The 16,813-nt window shown below is 31.5% G+C and overlaps 2 protein-coding genes across 15 annotated transcripts in view; one reads left to right on the top strand and one right to left on the bottom strand.

Moving 5' to 3' along the window:
* LOC126715871 (uncharacterized) overlaps positions 1-16,813 on the bottom strand; it is a 40,883-nt gene that overhangs the window by 8,122 nt on the left and 15,948 nt on the right. The window lies entirely within an intron of this gene.
* The window catches only part of LOC126715792 (uncharacterized), a 65,016-nt gene continuing 58,434 nt past the window's right edge, over positions 10,232-16,813 (top strand). For 8 of the 14 annotated variants that reach the window (XR_007651937.1, XM_050416662.1, XM_050416654.1 and 5 more), the window contains exons 1-3: positions 10,232-10,467; positions 10,671-10,746; positions 16,090-16,160. The gene's annotated coding sequence lies outside the window, so the exon portion shown is untranslated. The other 6 variants (XR_007651939.1, XR_007651940.1, XR_007651941.1 and 3 more) reach the window with 3 other exon arrangements.

The raw sequence follows: 16,813 nt of genomic DNA, 5'->3' as shown, positions 1-16,813 counted from the left end.
TATTTGTGTGCATGTGTTTGTCCTTTAGAAATTTTACCCCACTTGACATTAAATCTTGAGTCCATTACTAATGTGAGTTATTAAACCATAACCATATGGTTGAATCTAATTGAAAATTTTAAAATACATATCCTAAGCTACAAAGATAATAAATTTGGATTTAGAATAGGTGCTCTTAACCCAAACCTGTATTTTTTTAAGTGCACAAAAATGGACTGAGGTGAATCAAAATGGACTGAAGTGAATCAAAATGGACTAAATGAATCAAATTAGACTGAATAGAATTGAATTGGGCCGAAGTGAACAAAATAGTATCAATAGGAGCAAAGTAGAGAGAATAAGACCGAAGTGGACCAAATGGATCGAATAGGACGGAATAGGAGCAATGTGGACTGAATTGGACCGAATGGATCCTATAGGGCTAAATAGGACCAAAGGGGACCAAATTCGACCAAAGTGGACTGAATGGACCGAATTAGACCAAAGTTGAATGAATAAGACCAAATAGAACACCAAGCGAACCAAATAGGACCATTGTGGACCAAATAGAACTAGTGTTGACCGAATATGACCAATTTGGACTGAAGTAGACTGAATAAGACCAAAGTAAACTGAAGTGGATTGAATAGGACCAAAGTAAACCGAAGTGGATAGAATAGGCTATTATTGTATATTTTCTTTCTATATTTCTTTTATTTTTCCCATGTATATCATAATTAATAGGCTATTCTTTTTCATATGTCAAACTTCATTTGAAATGGAAAATAAAATATTTCTTAGTTTTATTGATGTTAGGAAAAATGTTAAAAATAATAAAGAAGTAAAGAAGTAAGAGTTTTAATTGAAAATAGAAAGGAAAAAAAAATTACTATTACCTTTCAAAAATGATCAAAAAATTATAAATAAATAAAAAAAAGCAAAAATTCATAAGGTAATAAATTATTATTCTTATTCAAATTTATGTTTAAGTAATGAAATAGAAATTCACATCATAAACTCCAATATTTAAATTGTTTTAAAGTAAAATATGAAAAAGGTACCATATATATTCGCAATAAAGTTTTAAAAGTGTTACAATTTGATTTAATTTATTAGTCTAGATATTAATTAATATATTAGAATTCACATAACATAAGTTGCACTTGAGGTTAGTCCAACTACTAACAACCTTTTTCATATAAGCAGTACATAAGTCGAATTTTGATTTTTTATAATCACAAAATGATTTATAATTGTGTAAAAAAAAAAACCTCTAATTGATAAACACAATAAAAAAAAAATATATATATATATATATATATTTTTTTTTTTTGCATAAAAATGTTTCTTAGTATTCAAATAATTTTTTTAATTATTTAGACTGGTCTCAAGCATTTGTGTGCATATGCACTTAGAAATTTTGGCCCACTTGATATTAAATCTTGGGACCGTCACTGATGTGAGTTATTAACCTGTAACCATATGATTGAATTTAACGCTTTGTTTGTTTCAATTTAAAATATTTTCAGGAAAATATTTTCCAATTTTACAGTGTTTGTTTTGCTGTAAAATATTTAGTCAAAAGTAAAATATTTTCAGCCAACCAAATCAATCTAAGCAAATTTATGTAAAATATTTTACGCTTAAAATTTTGGGAAAACATTTTACATTCGCTCAATCCTACGCACCCCGATACTTATCACTCCCACACTTTCGCGCTAAAACCTCTCGTATATCTCTCCAAAACAATCCAGCCACCCTCTCAGATTTCTCTCAAAAAAACCCAGCCACCTTCGGTCCCCTCTCCCTCCAATCTCCGGCTCCAAGGTCCAAGGCACCACTGGCCAGCTCCAGTTTCCGCCGACGCCGCCCATCGCTGGCAAAACCAGGTACTTTTCTGCCTTTTTAGATTAGATTTCTCCTTTTCTTTTCGTTTTTTTTTCATCTCTAACCCTTCTCTGGGTTTTCTTAGGTTAGATTTGTTGTTTGATCTGGTGTGTCGTATGGTTTTGTTTCGCTTTGGCTTTTGTGCTCTCTTCTTGTTACTGGGTTTTTGGTTTTTGATTTTTAGTTTTTTAGTTTTTTTTTTTTTTTTGATAATCTGCAATGTATTACTTAAAAAAAAAGGAAGCACACAAGGGATAATCTGCCTTACAGCAAGCCGAAAAGGCTGGGGGCAAATTATCCTTATTAAAGAAACAGGAAAGACGAGACTCTAGAGCAGACTTAGTTGCAAGGTAAGCAACACTGTTACAAGACCTTCTGACCCAAATAAAAGCAACAGAAATAAAACAATCTGCAAGAGTAAGGATGTTGGAACGGGGAGTGAGCGGAGTCCACTGGCAGGGGAGGTTGGGGCTGTTGATTTTTAGTTAATAGTATGTGCATGCCTGTTTGAATTTTTCAATCTAAAAATGGATTGGTGATCAGTGGGGTTAGAGTTCAACTGATTTAGGCAAATGGAGTTTTTTTTTTTGGAAGCATTTATAATAGAAACATTTGCTTCCATTTATTCTTTGATTTTGTACGTTTTTGTTAGCAATTGGATGTGTGTTATATAATTGGTTTTGCATTGTTCTGGGCACGGTTGTTAAACTGGATGATTACTTGATTTTGGGTTTGCCATAAGATATAAAGCTAGTGGCTTTTGTAACAATTCTGAGATTTTGGGTTTTGTTATATGATGTATATGATTGGCCACAAGAGTAGGTTATAATTGATTTGTTCTTAATGGCATAAACTTCTCTCAACTGGTTTTATGTTCATTACTTAGTAAATATATGTAAGGTGAAGGATTCATTGGTTAAGGGTAATGTGGTTGTGATATTTTAAAGGATACAGGGCCATTAAAAATCTACAACCACTCACCTTTGATCACTTATTTGGTTGCTGCCTCTTCTTTTTGGTTGTGTGGTTGGTTTTTTCTATTTTCTTTTAGTTTTGTGTGGCTAAAGAAAAGTTAAAAGAGCCCATTATCTTGGTTTTGTTATGTAGATGGATAACCAAAAAATTCAAGCAGTAGTTCTTGCCACAATTGCATCTATCCTTGCTGTGGGAGCTATAATGTTAGAAGATATTAGGTCTAGGAGATTTATAATTAGGCAACCTCGTGTGAATCGGGATTATGAAAGAGAAGGTTTTATAAGTGATATTCTTCATCGAGGTGACGCATGTTGCAGTTTTATGATAAGAATGAGACCTGTAGCTTTCTATGAATTATGTAGAATTCTTGTTGAGAGAAACTTGGTACGTGAGACTATCTACATGTTTGTTACAGAGTAGGTGTTGATGTTTTTGCATACTATTGGCCATAATGTTAGGTTTCAAGTCGTTGCTGCCAGGTTCCATAGATCGATTGAGACAACTTATCGATATTTTAAAATTGTCCTTAAAGCAGTTTCACAGTTATATAGGCATGTTGTTAGATTACCTGACAACTCTACACCCTCAGAGATAAGGAATAGTAGAAGGTTTTATCCTTACTTTAAGGTAAACTTTAATTATTTTGTTTGTTGTTTTTTATTTGTTAGGTGATTTTTGAAATGAACATTACTTAATATTGGTCATCATTAGGATTGTGTGGGAGCAATTGATGGAACTCATGTCCATGCATCTGTTCCAATTGAAATCCAAGGAAGGTTTCGTGGTCAAAAGGGGGGGACAACACAAAATGTGTTAGCTGCAGTTTCGTTTGACTTAAAATTTACCTATATTTTAGCTGGTTGGGAAGGCAATGCTCATGATTCTCGTATTTTAAATGATGCACTTAGTAGACCAAGGGGACTTAAAATTCCAGAAGGTATTATATAGATAACTAGCCTTTATGTTTGGTTTTATACTAGAAATTAAAAAAAAAAAAAAAAAATTGATTCATAATTTGTAGGTAAATATTATCTTGGTGATGCTGGTTATGGAAATAGACCTAGAATCTTGTCTCCTTATCGAAGTGTTCGATATCATTTGAAAGAATTTAGTGATCATCCACCTAAAAATGCAAAAGAATTATTCAACCTTCGTCATTCTTCGTTGCGAACTACCATTGAGTGAGCGTTTGGAGTTATAAAAAAACGTTTTCATGTCTTGGATGCAGAACCATTTTGGTCTTTTAATACACAAGTGGATGTAGTTTTAGCATGTCAATTCACAATCACATCATAGGGGTTGATCCTAATGACCCAATTATGCAAGCTGGAACATGTGAGACAGAGTCTAGTGATTGAGTCCAACCTAGCCGACGCGAAGCTATAGTGGAAAGTAGAGAATGGAATAATAAGAGAGATGAAATATGTCAAGCAATGTGGGCTGACTACATAATTAGGAGACATGCATAAATTTATTCAGTCTAAGCTGTTTGGAGTTATGCCAATTTTTTATTTCCATTTTACGTTGTGCCAAACATTGAAAAATATTTTACACAACATTTTCATATACATTGTCAAACACTGTAAAATGAAAATATTTTCCTGCAAATATTTTACATCGAAACAAACGGAGCGTTACGCAGACAATGCAGACAATGAAAATTTTAAAATACATATCCTAAGCTATAACATGCATGTAAATAACTCGAGCTAATGCAGACAATGCAGAATGAAGAGGACGTGAAGGCTATAATATTATCCACACCAGTGAGTTCTTCTCATTTGGCTTTTTGGATGTGAGGATTTGGAGTGCAACACCAACAACCCATGGTAGAAGAAGATTCACAGTGAGCAGTGCGTATAGGATGGCTTATTCCTTATTATGAGAGTCAGCATGCAGTTAGCGGTAAAATACGTTCTATATGATATATATATATATATATTTTTTTTTGAGAAACTTGAGCACTAGTATTAGGGGTGTAAATACCCTTCAATTGCTATTTTACAACTCAAGACAACAAAAACCCACTCCATCCGGGTTTGTATACCTAAAAAAATTTGCAACCTATGAATAGTAAGGTTGCATATATATGCAACCTTACTATTCATAGGTTGTAAAGAAAAAAATAATATTTAATCTTGTGGTTGTGTGTGAAGAGAAATAGATAGTGGGAGGAAAGAGAGAGATAAAAATACTTTTTCTTATTTTATTAGGTAGTTTATATTATTTTTTTGAGTTGTATGTAAAAATAAAAATTGAGATGTAGGATAAGTTGTAAAATGGGTTGATAAAATAAATTAAGTAGTGTTCGAGGATGCAAAATAGGTTTTTTTTTGCATCCACGGAGGCTAGTGCTAAATAAGTAAAGAAAAGCTATTCACTAAGTCTCAACAGATGGCTCGATAGATGCCTGCTATTGAGACTTAATATAAAACTCGATAGATAACTCAATAGCAACTCGATCTATCAAGAATTACAATTTTCAATTTTCCAGATCTGAAATTCGGCCCAGGCTTATGTATTTGTTTAAGGTTTCTTTTCTTACAACCCTAAACATATATAAGGCTTATTTTAAGAGCCGTCACATACGGATACATAGACCAAGAGATTTATTTTCTCTGTGAGAAGCTATTGCGTTTGTACGCCATAGAGTATTGTAACAAAGTACTTTCTGATCTTCATTGTTGATGAAATGAAGAACTTTGTAGCTAACAACATCATTCAAGTTGCTTGAGTTAGTCACATACTAGGATCTGTGCAAAGGATTAGTCATAGATTGGAAATTTGTGCATCAAGGGAAAGTTCAATTGTAGGTTGATATTTTGGGATAGGCCAGAGTAGTTGGTAAAATTCCTTATACTTGTTACCGCTTGATTTTTTATTAGTAGATTCTTGGAAGTGGTGACCTTAAATCGATCACCCGGTGGAGTTTTTGCCTTGCAAGAGGTTTTCCCCATTTATCAGCAAATAACTGTGTCAATTTATTTTCCGCTACATTTAGTTTATTTAGTGATTTATTAATGCTTTCACGATTTGCATACAATTGAACCTAATTAATAACCTTGGGTAAATTGAATTAATTAACCAGGGTCAAGCTATCTTCACCCAACATATTGTATAGATGATGAGTCCTATATTGGGCATATCCTTAGTTAATTGAACTTTAAAAATAAAAAAATTATACAAAAGAAATGAATTTCATTTAAACGAGGAAAAAAAGGGTACACCGTGAATGATAAAATTCTTTTTGAACAGTAAAATTCTTAATCATACATGGCATTTCCTCTATCCAAGTGACAAAATAGGCAGTGCCTCTAACATGTTGAGCTAGTACGTGAGTTGCTTTGTTTTCTTATCGACCAATATAATAAAACTGAACACTACGGTTCGGATCTGCTGTACCTGCGCCAACGCTCCTGAAATGTTATTCATGATGCTGAGTTGAGCGATTATGATACCCTGCAAAAGGAATTAAAAACGAGCTGTGAATCACTATCAAAAATCTCGTAACGAATACCTTTATTGCGATCAATTTATGACCCCATCAGACCTTATCATTGCCAGACTTTTCGTATCTTTCAATTGTCCTTTCCCATTGCTGTTTAAGAAAATATTAGTAGTACTCTTTTAAAATTATATGCGAGTGATAATAACAAAAGCAATTATTTAATATAATATAGTTTGACCAAATTTTAATGACTTAAAGTTTTGGATTATTTGATCTTTCTATATGTTAAAATAATGTCCTCTTAGAGTATTCACATCAGTCTCACTAAACTCAATCGAAACAAATGTGCATCATCCTCATTAAATTAACTAAAATTTTTAAAAAGATAGTTTCATTGCTACATGTAGTGAGCCTCTATCCTCACAGCATTAAATTTCAATGTTGATAAAGTATTGAGGTTGATGTATGTGTATGAAAATAATAGATAGCTAGCTAAACTAGCAAAAGTGGAGTTTTTTGGATTAGTTTAGCTAACTATTTGAGGAAACTGATGTGAATTCTCTTTTTATCGAGTTTCCCCAAGGTGTTCTACCCCCAACTATGATGTAGTGTGCAACAATATTATCAAAGTCCCCTTCACATGGAATAAAAGAAAAAAACTAAGGATGAAATAATAACTTTGGTCACACTTAACGGAGAAATGATTTGATTTTTCTTCTGGTTGTTCTTGTTTTCCAAACAAAAGAAGGATTCCTTACTTCATCTTCCATGCAAAAACTCTTTCTATATTGCATGAATCATCATAGAAACTCTTGTTATATTAAGCCCTTATTTGGAGGCTTCTCAAGGTGTTCTCTTCCCCAACAAATAGTAAAAAAGCCCACAGTGCTATGCAACAAGATTATCTAAGTCCTTTTTTCGCTTGGATAAAACAACAAAATTAGTGATGAAAGAATAACTTTGTCTTAATCCGAGAAACCATTCCATTTTTTCTTTGGTTGTTTTTGTGTTCCAAACAAAAGAAGGATTCCTTGCCTCAACCCCTAAGCAAAAACTCTTACCATATTGCATGCATCAATCAAAAAATAGAAATTAAATGGAGTGATAACAAGTTACTTTTTTTTTTTTTTGTAAATTATTCGACATAATTGTGATGATGCACGCAAATAGAATACAAACACGGATAAAAGAATAGCTTTTGTCTCAATTAACGTGAAGAAACTATTCCATTTTCCCTTTGGCTGTTTTTGTGTTCCAAACAAAAGAAGGATTCCTTGCCTCAACCCCTAAGCCAAAACTCGTTCCATATTGCATGCGTCATCAGAAATAGAAATTAAATGGTGTGATAACAAGTTACTTTTTTTTTTTTTTTTTTTTTTCCTTTTTTTTTTGTAAATTATTCAGCATTATTGTGATGAAGCACGCAAGTAGAATACAAATACAAATAAAAGAATAACTTTTGTCTCAATTAACGTGGAGAAACCATTCCATTTTTCCTTTGGTTGTTTTTGTGTTCCAAACAAAAGAAGGATTCCTTGCTTCAACCCTTAAGAAAAAACTCTTTCCATATTGCATGCATCATCAGAAATAGAAATTAAATGGAGTGATAACAAGTTACTTTTTTTCCCCTAAATTATTTGACATAATTGTGATGATGCACGCAAGCAGAATACAAATACGGATAAGAGAATAACTTTTGTCTCAATTAATGTGGAGATACCATTCCATTTTTTCTTTGGTTGTTTATGTGTTCTAAACAAAAGATGGATTCCTTGCTTCATCTCCCAAAGTAGAAATTCTTTCCATATTGCGTGCATCATCACAAATAGAAATGGAGTGATAACAAGTTACTTTTTTTTCATAAATTATTTGACATTATTGCGATGTGCCTCAAGCAAAATACAAATAGGGATAAAGGAATAACTTTTGTCTCAATTAACATGGAGAAACCATTTCGTTTTTCCTTTGGCTAATTTTGTGTTCTAAACAAGAGAAGGATTCCTTGCGTCATCTCCCAAAGTAGAAACTATTTCCATATTGTGTGCATCATCACAAATAGAAATGGAGTGATAACAAGTTACTATTTTTTTCCTTCTTTAGTAAATTATTCGACATAATTGTGATGATGCACGCAAGCAAAATAAAAATAGGAATAAAAGAATAACTTTGGTCTCAATCAACGAAGTGAAGTGATTCCATTTTTTCCTTGGTTGTTTTTGTTTTCCAAACAAGAGAAGGATTCCTTGCTTCAGCACTGATGCAAAAACTCTTTCCACATTGCGTGCATCATCACAAATAGAAATGGAGTGATAACAATTTACTATTTCTTCTTCTTCTTTTTTTTTTGTTTTTTTTTTTTTTTTGTAAATTATTCGACATAATTCCAAAATTATAATTTGACGAAACACTAATGGACATTTTGTTATCTTTGCAAAGTTAAAGTTCATTAAGTTCAACAACATATAATAATAAATTTTTTTTTTTTTTTTTTTAGTGTTTTTAAATGTTAGGGCATCTCCAGCAGCTTCTCCAAATTTTTGTACCGTTTGAAGAATGAACAGTGACATTTAGCTTTTACCTACCCACTTTTTCAAATATACTTTCTAACAGATTCTCTATCCCACTCTATCTCATTCAAATATTATTTCTTCATTCATTCTTTATTCTTTTTTTGTCATCATTTATTCTTTCTATATTCATTCTTAACAATTATATTTTTCAATGAAAAGTGTTATATTCACAACATTTTTCGCAATACTTTCACAAAAATCACATCAAAATCTTATGTGGAAAGTTGATACTAGTTCTAATTTAAACCCGTCGCTGAAATTATATTTTTACTTACCAATATTAGTTAATAACAATATGTTACTTAAGATTTATTGTGAAAATATTGTGGTAGAATTTCTAAATTGTCATTTTTTTTCTTCTTTTCTTTCTTTCTATTATCCATACGTTTCTTTTTTTTTTTTCTTTTTTTTTCTCTTGATTTTTCTCCACCACACATGTATACCCATATATCTCCATCCTCTCCCTTTATTTTTCTCTACTTTCCACTTGATTCCAGAGCCTCCCTCTCTCTTTCTTTCTCCAGCTCTGTTTCTCAACCTTTTTTTTTCTTTTTCTACTTGATTCCAACACATTATCCAGCTCTCTCTGTAATAAGAAACGGAGAAAGAGGTAGAGAGAGAAAGAACAGATGGGTTAGATGGCTCCGCTCCGCCACAACTTCCGCTCCGCTCTCTGTGCCGCCGCGCCTTCCACTCCACTGCTGCCACTCGTCTTCCTCCCCAACGCAGCCCAGATGGTCGATGGCTTGTCTTTTTTTTCTTTTTCCTTTTTCTTTTTTTTTGCTTTTATTTTTATGGTTTGATTAATTTTAAGATTATGTTTTTGAGTTTGTATTTTGCTTATGCTTGAGTTTAGAGAAGTTTGAGAAAAAGGATTATTGTGATTGTAGCCGTTGTGAATGTTTGTAGCCTTGGTGAGAGCAGAGAGAAAGAATTGTTTTTTATTGAGTTGTATGATTTGTTTAAGCAGAAAAATTCATTTAGAGTTGCTATAGTGTTCTTTAAATTAAGAGAATGACTGTAGCAACTTCAAAAAAAATTTAGAAAAGTTTTGTGTTTAGCGAACCCGTTGGAGCGTGAACAGTAGCATAGATTCTCCAAAAAACCCCGATACAGCATCTGTTGGAGATGCTCTTAAGACATCAGATTTTGGACGAAACACTAATTATTAATTGAGTCCAATTTCTCTCCAAAAAAAAAAAATTTTGAGTCCAATTAGATTTTTTTTTTTCCCATTCAATTAACCACAAATAAAAATCAAGGAATATATAATGATTATAAATTTATATTTATATATATTATTTTTCCCTTTAATATTCCTTTCTTTTACATTTAACATTAAAAATAAATAAAATAAAATAAAAAAGAAGAAGAAGAAGAAAGAGATCATTCTGGTACAAAAGAAAAAGAAACCATTTGAATTTGATTCCTTTCTTTTCTATTTCATTATACATTTATTTGGTCATTCCTTCCCACTTCTTCAAGCTATATAGATTCCACTTTTACAAAATCCAAATAGAAGTGAGCTTATAAATCTACGCAACCTAAATTCATGCAACCAAACTGACTAACAAACTTTTGGAGCCAAATCAGAGTTCTTGTTGGAGTGTAAGTATCTTTCCTTTTAAAAAATAAAATAAAAAGATAGCTTGTGTTGTATTATAGAAGTGAAATGCAACAAGAGTTTGTTTCTACTTTTTCCATTTGAATTTATGATGAGTTAGCATTTTTACTTTGATTCTACTACAATTTATTTTAGTTAATTAAGAGATCTAAGCTTATTTTCATTTGGAGATGATCTCCCCTTTTAGTGCAGGGAGTGATTAAAGGGTGCATTCTGTTGAAGTGCATGAAAACTTGTGCTTACTCAAAGCGTTCAATTTCCAGGTTAGTGTTTAAGATAATTCTTTAATACTTTTTCCTTTTTTGTTTTAAATTATAATTCAATAATTGAGGTAGGGAGATTTGAACCCTAATAGTTTCCTTTGAAAACATTAGAAGGTAACAATTGAATAAACCTTTAATATTTCTATTATACACATATGAAATATAGAACATCTGCTAAGCATAACACTCACCACAATCAAGTCCAATAAATAAAAGCAGAGCACCTACCACTTTCAAGTCATGTAGACAAATTAGATGTATGTGTTTGACACGGAGACATAGAGAAATGGAGCGTCAACACTTAATCCATGAGCATCCTCTGATGATCAATGAATTTCCAGGAAATTCATGATCATTGATATCAAATGTGATTCCTTGCTTCAATGATGTTTCAAAATGTTTGACTTGAAAAAATAAAATAAAAGTACTTCTATTTCCAGGCGACTGGAATAGATTGAAATCATTGAACTATTGAAGTTCTATATGGTTCAAACCTTATCACGGCGTGTCACCAGAAAGGAATTCTTTACTCTACCATTAATAAGCAATGGAAATGACCATGATATTAATAAAATAAAAAATTCATGTAAGAATAATTTTAAAAGAATGAGCACATCTTCATATGTTTCTGAGCTCCTTACATGAATAGACATCCTATTCCTATCGCCACCTCTCATTTCATTTCGCTTAATTTTTGTATCTTTTGATTATCCGTTCTCATTTCTCACTAAGCAAATACTAGTACTATTCTCTAGTTGTCAACCTCTTACTCAATTTCAACCAGCCAATACACCCATGTCTTGGAATAGTTTCAGCCTGGGAACCATATGATCGACTTCCACCATGGAACTTCATTTTCTTTATGTCTGAGTTGCTCCCATGTTGCAGAAGTACAGTTGACTTTTACTCAAGGAGATGAATTCCAAACAGGCCTGTCCTGTTCTCCCAATCTAATGAGGCAAAGTTTAGTTTGAACAGTGACCAATTCATCAGCTCATGCCCATTAATTAGCACACTCTAGTTTTGCCTCAATGGAGCTTGCTGCATCATACACCATCCCCAATGATGCCATCAATCCATCCAAAGGAAGATATTTTTACCATCTCCCACTTCAAGAATTGCCAACCTCATTCCTTAATTTGAGCAAAGTTTTCCATCCCCGAGCGCTTTGTTGTTAGATATTAACATTCCAAAAGCACTTACCCTTCAAAAGAGCCTCATAGTCATGGACCCATGCAAATGCAACCCAAAAGAGAACCAGTTTTAGCAAAGAGGTTCCAAATGTGTTTCAAAATAGCAGCCTTAATCCTTATTCCATTCTCCAACCATCTATAGTCCCAATCCACCTTCCTTTTTTGGAGTATACACCTGCTCACAAGAATAATATTTCCCTTCCCCTCCTCAGTTCCCTTCCACAAGAAGTGATTAAATTTCTGCTCGATAGCTGCAATAGCCTTCTAAGGAAGGAAGAAGATATATTTGGATACTGTACAGAACTGATTGAAGGAGAAGCAATATACCAGAGAATGAGAGATGCCTTGCTGTGATCTTGTCTATGAGAGGAGTGCAGTCCCTCATAGCCAGCTTTCCTGAAATAAGAGGCATCCCAAGACATTTGACCGGAGGAGTTCTTCATTCCTAAACTATTTCATCATACATTAATTTGTTCGTTCATTCCCACGCCTTTATCAAGCTATCTAGATTATACTTTTAAAAAATACAAATAGAAGTGGAGCTTTAAAAATAAATCTACTCAATCTAAATTCATGCAACCAAATAGATCAACAAAGTTTTGAAGCTAAGTCCAAGTTCTTGTTCGTGCGTGAGCATTTCTGGCCTGTTCTTTACCCCCCCAAAAAAAGTAACTTGTGTTGCTATTTTGCCATTTGAATTTATGATGAGTTAGAGAGCATTTCTACTTTACTTTTACTGCAATTTTCATAGTTAAGTAGTAGCGAACATGCATGTTGTGTATGATAATTTTTATGGTGGTTTTATTTTTTACAATTTAAACTAATTTAATAATGAGTAATGTATTTCGTAATCATATTTTTATTTATTATAGGAACAATCATAAATCATAAATATAAATTTTGTTGTACCAAAATGAAAATAATATAATTTTTCTCAAAAATTCAAAAGGTGAGATAATAAAAATATTCATTTTTTAAAATAAAATAAAGAAGTAAGAGTTTAATTGAAAATAGAAAAAATTATTAAAAAATCACAAATTCATAATTTAATAATTTATTATTCTTATGCAAATTTGTGTGTTTAAGTAATGAAATATAAGAATGTTTACATGATAAACTCTAATATTTTTTTTAAGTGAAATATGAAATTTAAAATACTATATTCACAATATAGTTTTAAAAGTGTTACGATTTGATTATTTTATTAGTATATATTAATTAATATATTAAAATTTACATGAGTTGCACTTGAGGTTAGTCCAACTATTAAGTATTAACAACCTTTTTCATACAAATAGCACATGTGGAATATCAACTTTAAAAAAAATCACAAAATGACTTGTAATTGTGTAAAAAAACCTCTGATTGAAAAATACAATAGATATATATATTGTTTTGCATAAAAATATAGCTTATTATTCACATAAATTGATTTTTATTATTTAGGCTGTCTCAAGTATTTGTGTGCATGTGTCTGTCCCTTAGAAATTTACCCCACTTGACATTAAATCTTAAGTCCGCCATTAACGTGAGTTATTTACCCTTAACCATATAGTTGAATCTAATTGAAAATTTTAAAATACATACCCTAAGCTACAAGATAATAAATTTGGATTTAGAATAGGTGCTCGCAACCCAAACCTATATTTTCCTAAATGCACAAAAATAGATTGAATGGTTTGAAGTAGACCGAAATGGACCAAATGAACCGAATTGGACCAAATAGAATTGAATGGGCTGAAGCGAACATAGGACGAAAGTAGAGAGAATAGGACCAAAGTGGACGAAATAGACTGAATAAGACCAAATGGATTTCATTGGACCGAAGTGGACTGAATTCAACCAAAGTTGACCGAATAAGACTGAACAAGACCGAAGTGAACCGAATAGGACCGAATAGTACCTTTTTTTTTAAGGAGCAACCGAATAGAACCTAAGTGGACTGAATAAGACCAAATCAGACTGAATTGGACAGCATAGGCCCAAAGTGGACTGAATAGGCTATTCTTGTAGATTTTCTATATATATTTCTTTTCCTTTTTCCATGTATATCATAATTAATAGGCTATTCTTTTTCATATGTCAAACTTCATTTGAAAAGGAGAATAAAATATTTCTTAGTTTTATCTATGTAACGAATAAGTGTTAAAAATAATAAAGAAGTAAAGAAGTAAGAGTTTTAATTGAAAATAGAAAGAGAAAAAACATTACTATTACCATTCAAAAAAATAACTTTGTTCATTTAGGTTTTTTTTTTTTTTTTTTTTTTTTTTTTTTTTTTTTTTTTTTTTTTTTTTTCCTTCTAATTTCAACCCTCATAGTGATAGTCTTAGTGTTTTTTTTCTTTTCTATTTTTCCTTTACTATCCAACACGATATCATTTTGGTAAACTTAACAGTGCAAAATTTGAGAGAGTGACCAATCACGGGATAAAAACAGTACATCTTAAGCAATAACATTCCCAATCATACCTAGTGTTTCCTCTATCCAATTAAGTGACAAAATAGGCAATGCCTCTAACACGTTGAACTAATTAACATGTGAGCTACTTTATTTCCTTCTCTAATGGTATAAGATAACTGAACACTATGGAGCTGCTGTACCTGAGCCAATGCTCTTGAAATGTTATTCATGATGCTGAGTTGAGGGATTGTGGTACCCTGCTAAACGAATTAATAACCAGCTGAGAATCACTATCAAAAATCGCATAACGAATACTTTTATTGCGATCAATTTATGACCCCATCACAACTTATCATTGCCAGACACCAGAAATTAATTCATGGCTGTAAGCCTCTAACATTAATAACAATAGAAATGATGATATTAATGAAAATAAAAATAATAATGTTAGAATAAAAATTTCTTGGTTCTACCACTAAGAGTGATAACAAGCTTCTATTTCTTTTCTTTTTTCTTTTAATAATTTAATTAATTGCGATCGCAAGCAGAATAAAAATGGGATAAAAGAATAACTTTTGTCTTAATTAATGGGGAGAAACCATTTCATTTTTACTTTGATTTTTTTTTTTTCCAAAACAAAAGAAGGATTCCTTACTTCATATCCTAATCAGAAACTCTTTCCATATTGCGTGCATCACAAATAGAAATGGAGTGATAACAAGATACTATATTTTTTTTCTTCTTTAGTAAATTATTCAACATAATTGTGAATTTGTGATCATGCATGCAAGCAGAGTAAAAATGTGGATAAAAGAATAACTTTGGTCTCAATTAACAGAGAGAAATGATTCCATTTTTTCCTTTTCCAAACAAGAGAAGGATTAATTCCTTGCTTCATCCCCCTCGTAAAAACTCTTTCCACATTGCATACATCATCGCAAATAGAAATGAAGTGATAACAAGTTACTATTTCTTCTTCTTCTTTTTTGTGTAAATTATTCAAGATAATTGCATAATCTTAATTTGATGAAACACTAATGGGCTTTTTTTATCTTTGCAAAGTTACAGTTCATTGAGTTCAACAACATAAAATAATAAAAATTCTTAATTATTTTTTGTTTTAGTGTTAAGACATCAGATTTTGGATGAAACACTAATTATTAATTGAGCCGAATTAGATTTTTTTTCCATTCAATTAATCACACATAAAAATTAGGGAATATATCATGATTATAATGTTATATATATTATTCTTCCCATTTTTGTTCTTTTCTTTTACATTTAACATTCAAAAAAAGAAAAATATCATTCTGGTACAAAAGAAAAAGAAACCATTTGAATTTGATTCCTTTCTTTTCTATTTCATTATATTCATTTGGTCTTTACTTCCCACTCCTTCAAGCTATATAGATTCTACCTTTACAAAATCCAAATAGAAGTGAGCTTATATAAATCAACGCAACCTAAATTCATGCAACCAAATTGACTAACAAATTTTTGATGCCAAATCAGAGTTCTTGTTCGAGTGTGAGTATATATATATATATATATATTTTTTAATAAATAAAAAAATAGATTGTGTTGTATTTTAGAAGTGAAATGCAATAAGAGTTTGTTGCTACTTTTTCTATTTGAATTTATGATAAGTTAGGAAGCATTTTTACTTTGATTCTACTACAATTTACTTTAGTTAATTAAGAGATCCAAGCTTATTTTCATTTGGTGATGATCTTCCCTTTTAGTGCAGGAAGTGACTAAAAGGTGCGTTTTGTTGAAGTGCACGGAAAGTTGTGCTTACTCAATGCGTTCAATTTCGAGGTGAGTATCTAAGATAATCCTTTAATATTTTTTTAGAAAAAATTATAATTCAATAATTGGAGTAAGGGGATTTGAACCCTAATAGTTTTTGTTGGAAATATTAGAAGCTCACCATTTGAATAAGCCTTTAATATTTATATACATATATAGTACATCTGCTAAGTTAAAAGCATAGCACCCACCACAATCAAGTCCAATAACTAAAAGCGGAGCACCCACCACTTTCAAGTCATGTAGACAAATTAGCTATACGTGTGTTTGATCAGAAGAGTCCCTGATTCCTTTCTTTTCTATTTCATTACACATTAATTTGTTCATTCATTCCCACTCCTTTATCAAGCAATCTAGATTATACTTTAAAAATTCCAAATAGAAGTGGAGCTTTAAATATAAATCTACTCAACCTAAATATTCATGCAACAAAACGGATCAACGAAGTTTTGAAGCCGAGTCCAAGTTCTTGTTATTGCGTTAGTATGTCTTGCTTCTTCTCTTCTTCTTCTTTTTTTTTTTTTTTTTTTTTTTTTAAAAAAAAAAGAAAAGAAAAAGAAAGTAGCTTGTGTTGTCTTATAAAAGTAAAATGCAATAAGATTTTGTTGCTATTTTTCCATTTGAATTTATGATGACTTAGAGAGCCTTTTTACTTTACTTTT

Source organism: Quercus robur, chromosome 1 (genome assembly GCF_932294415.1).
Source record: "Quercus robur chromosome 1, dhQueRobu3.1, whole genome shotgun sequence".
NCBI lineage: Eukaryota > Viridiplantae > Streptophyta > Magnoliopsida > Fagales > Fagaceae > Quercus > Quercus robur.
The sequence above is the reverse complement of the archived record's forward strand: the minus strand, read 5'-3'. Positions and strand labels throughout refer to the sequence as shown.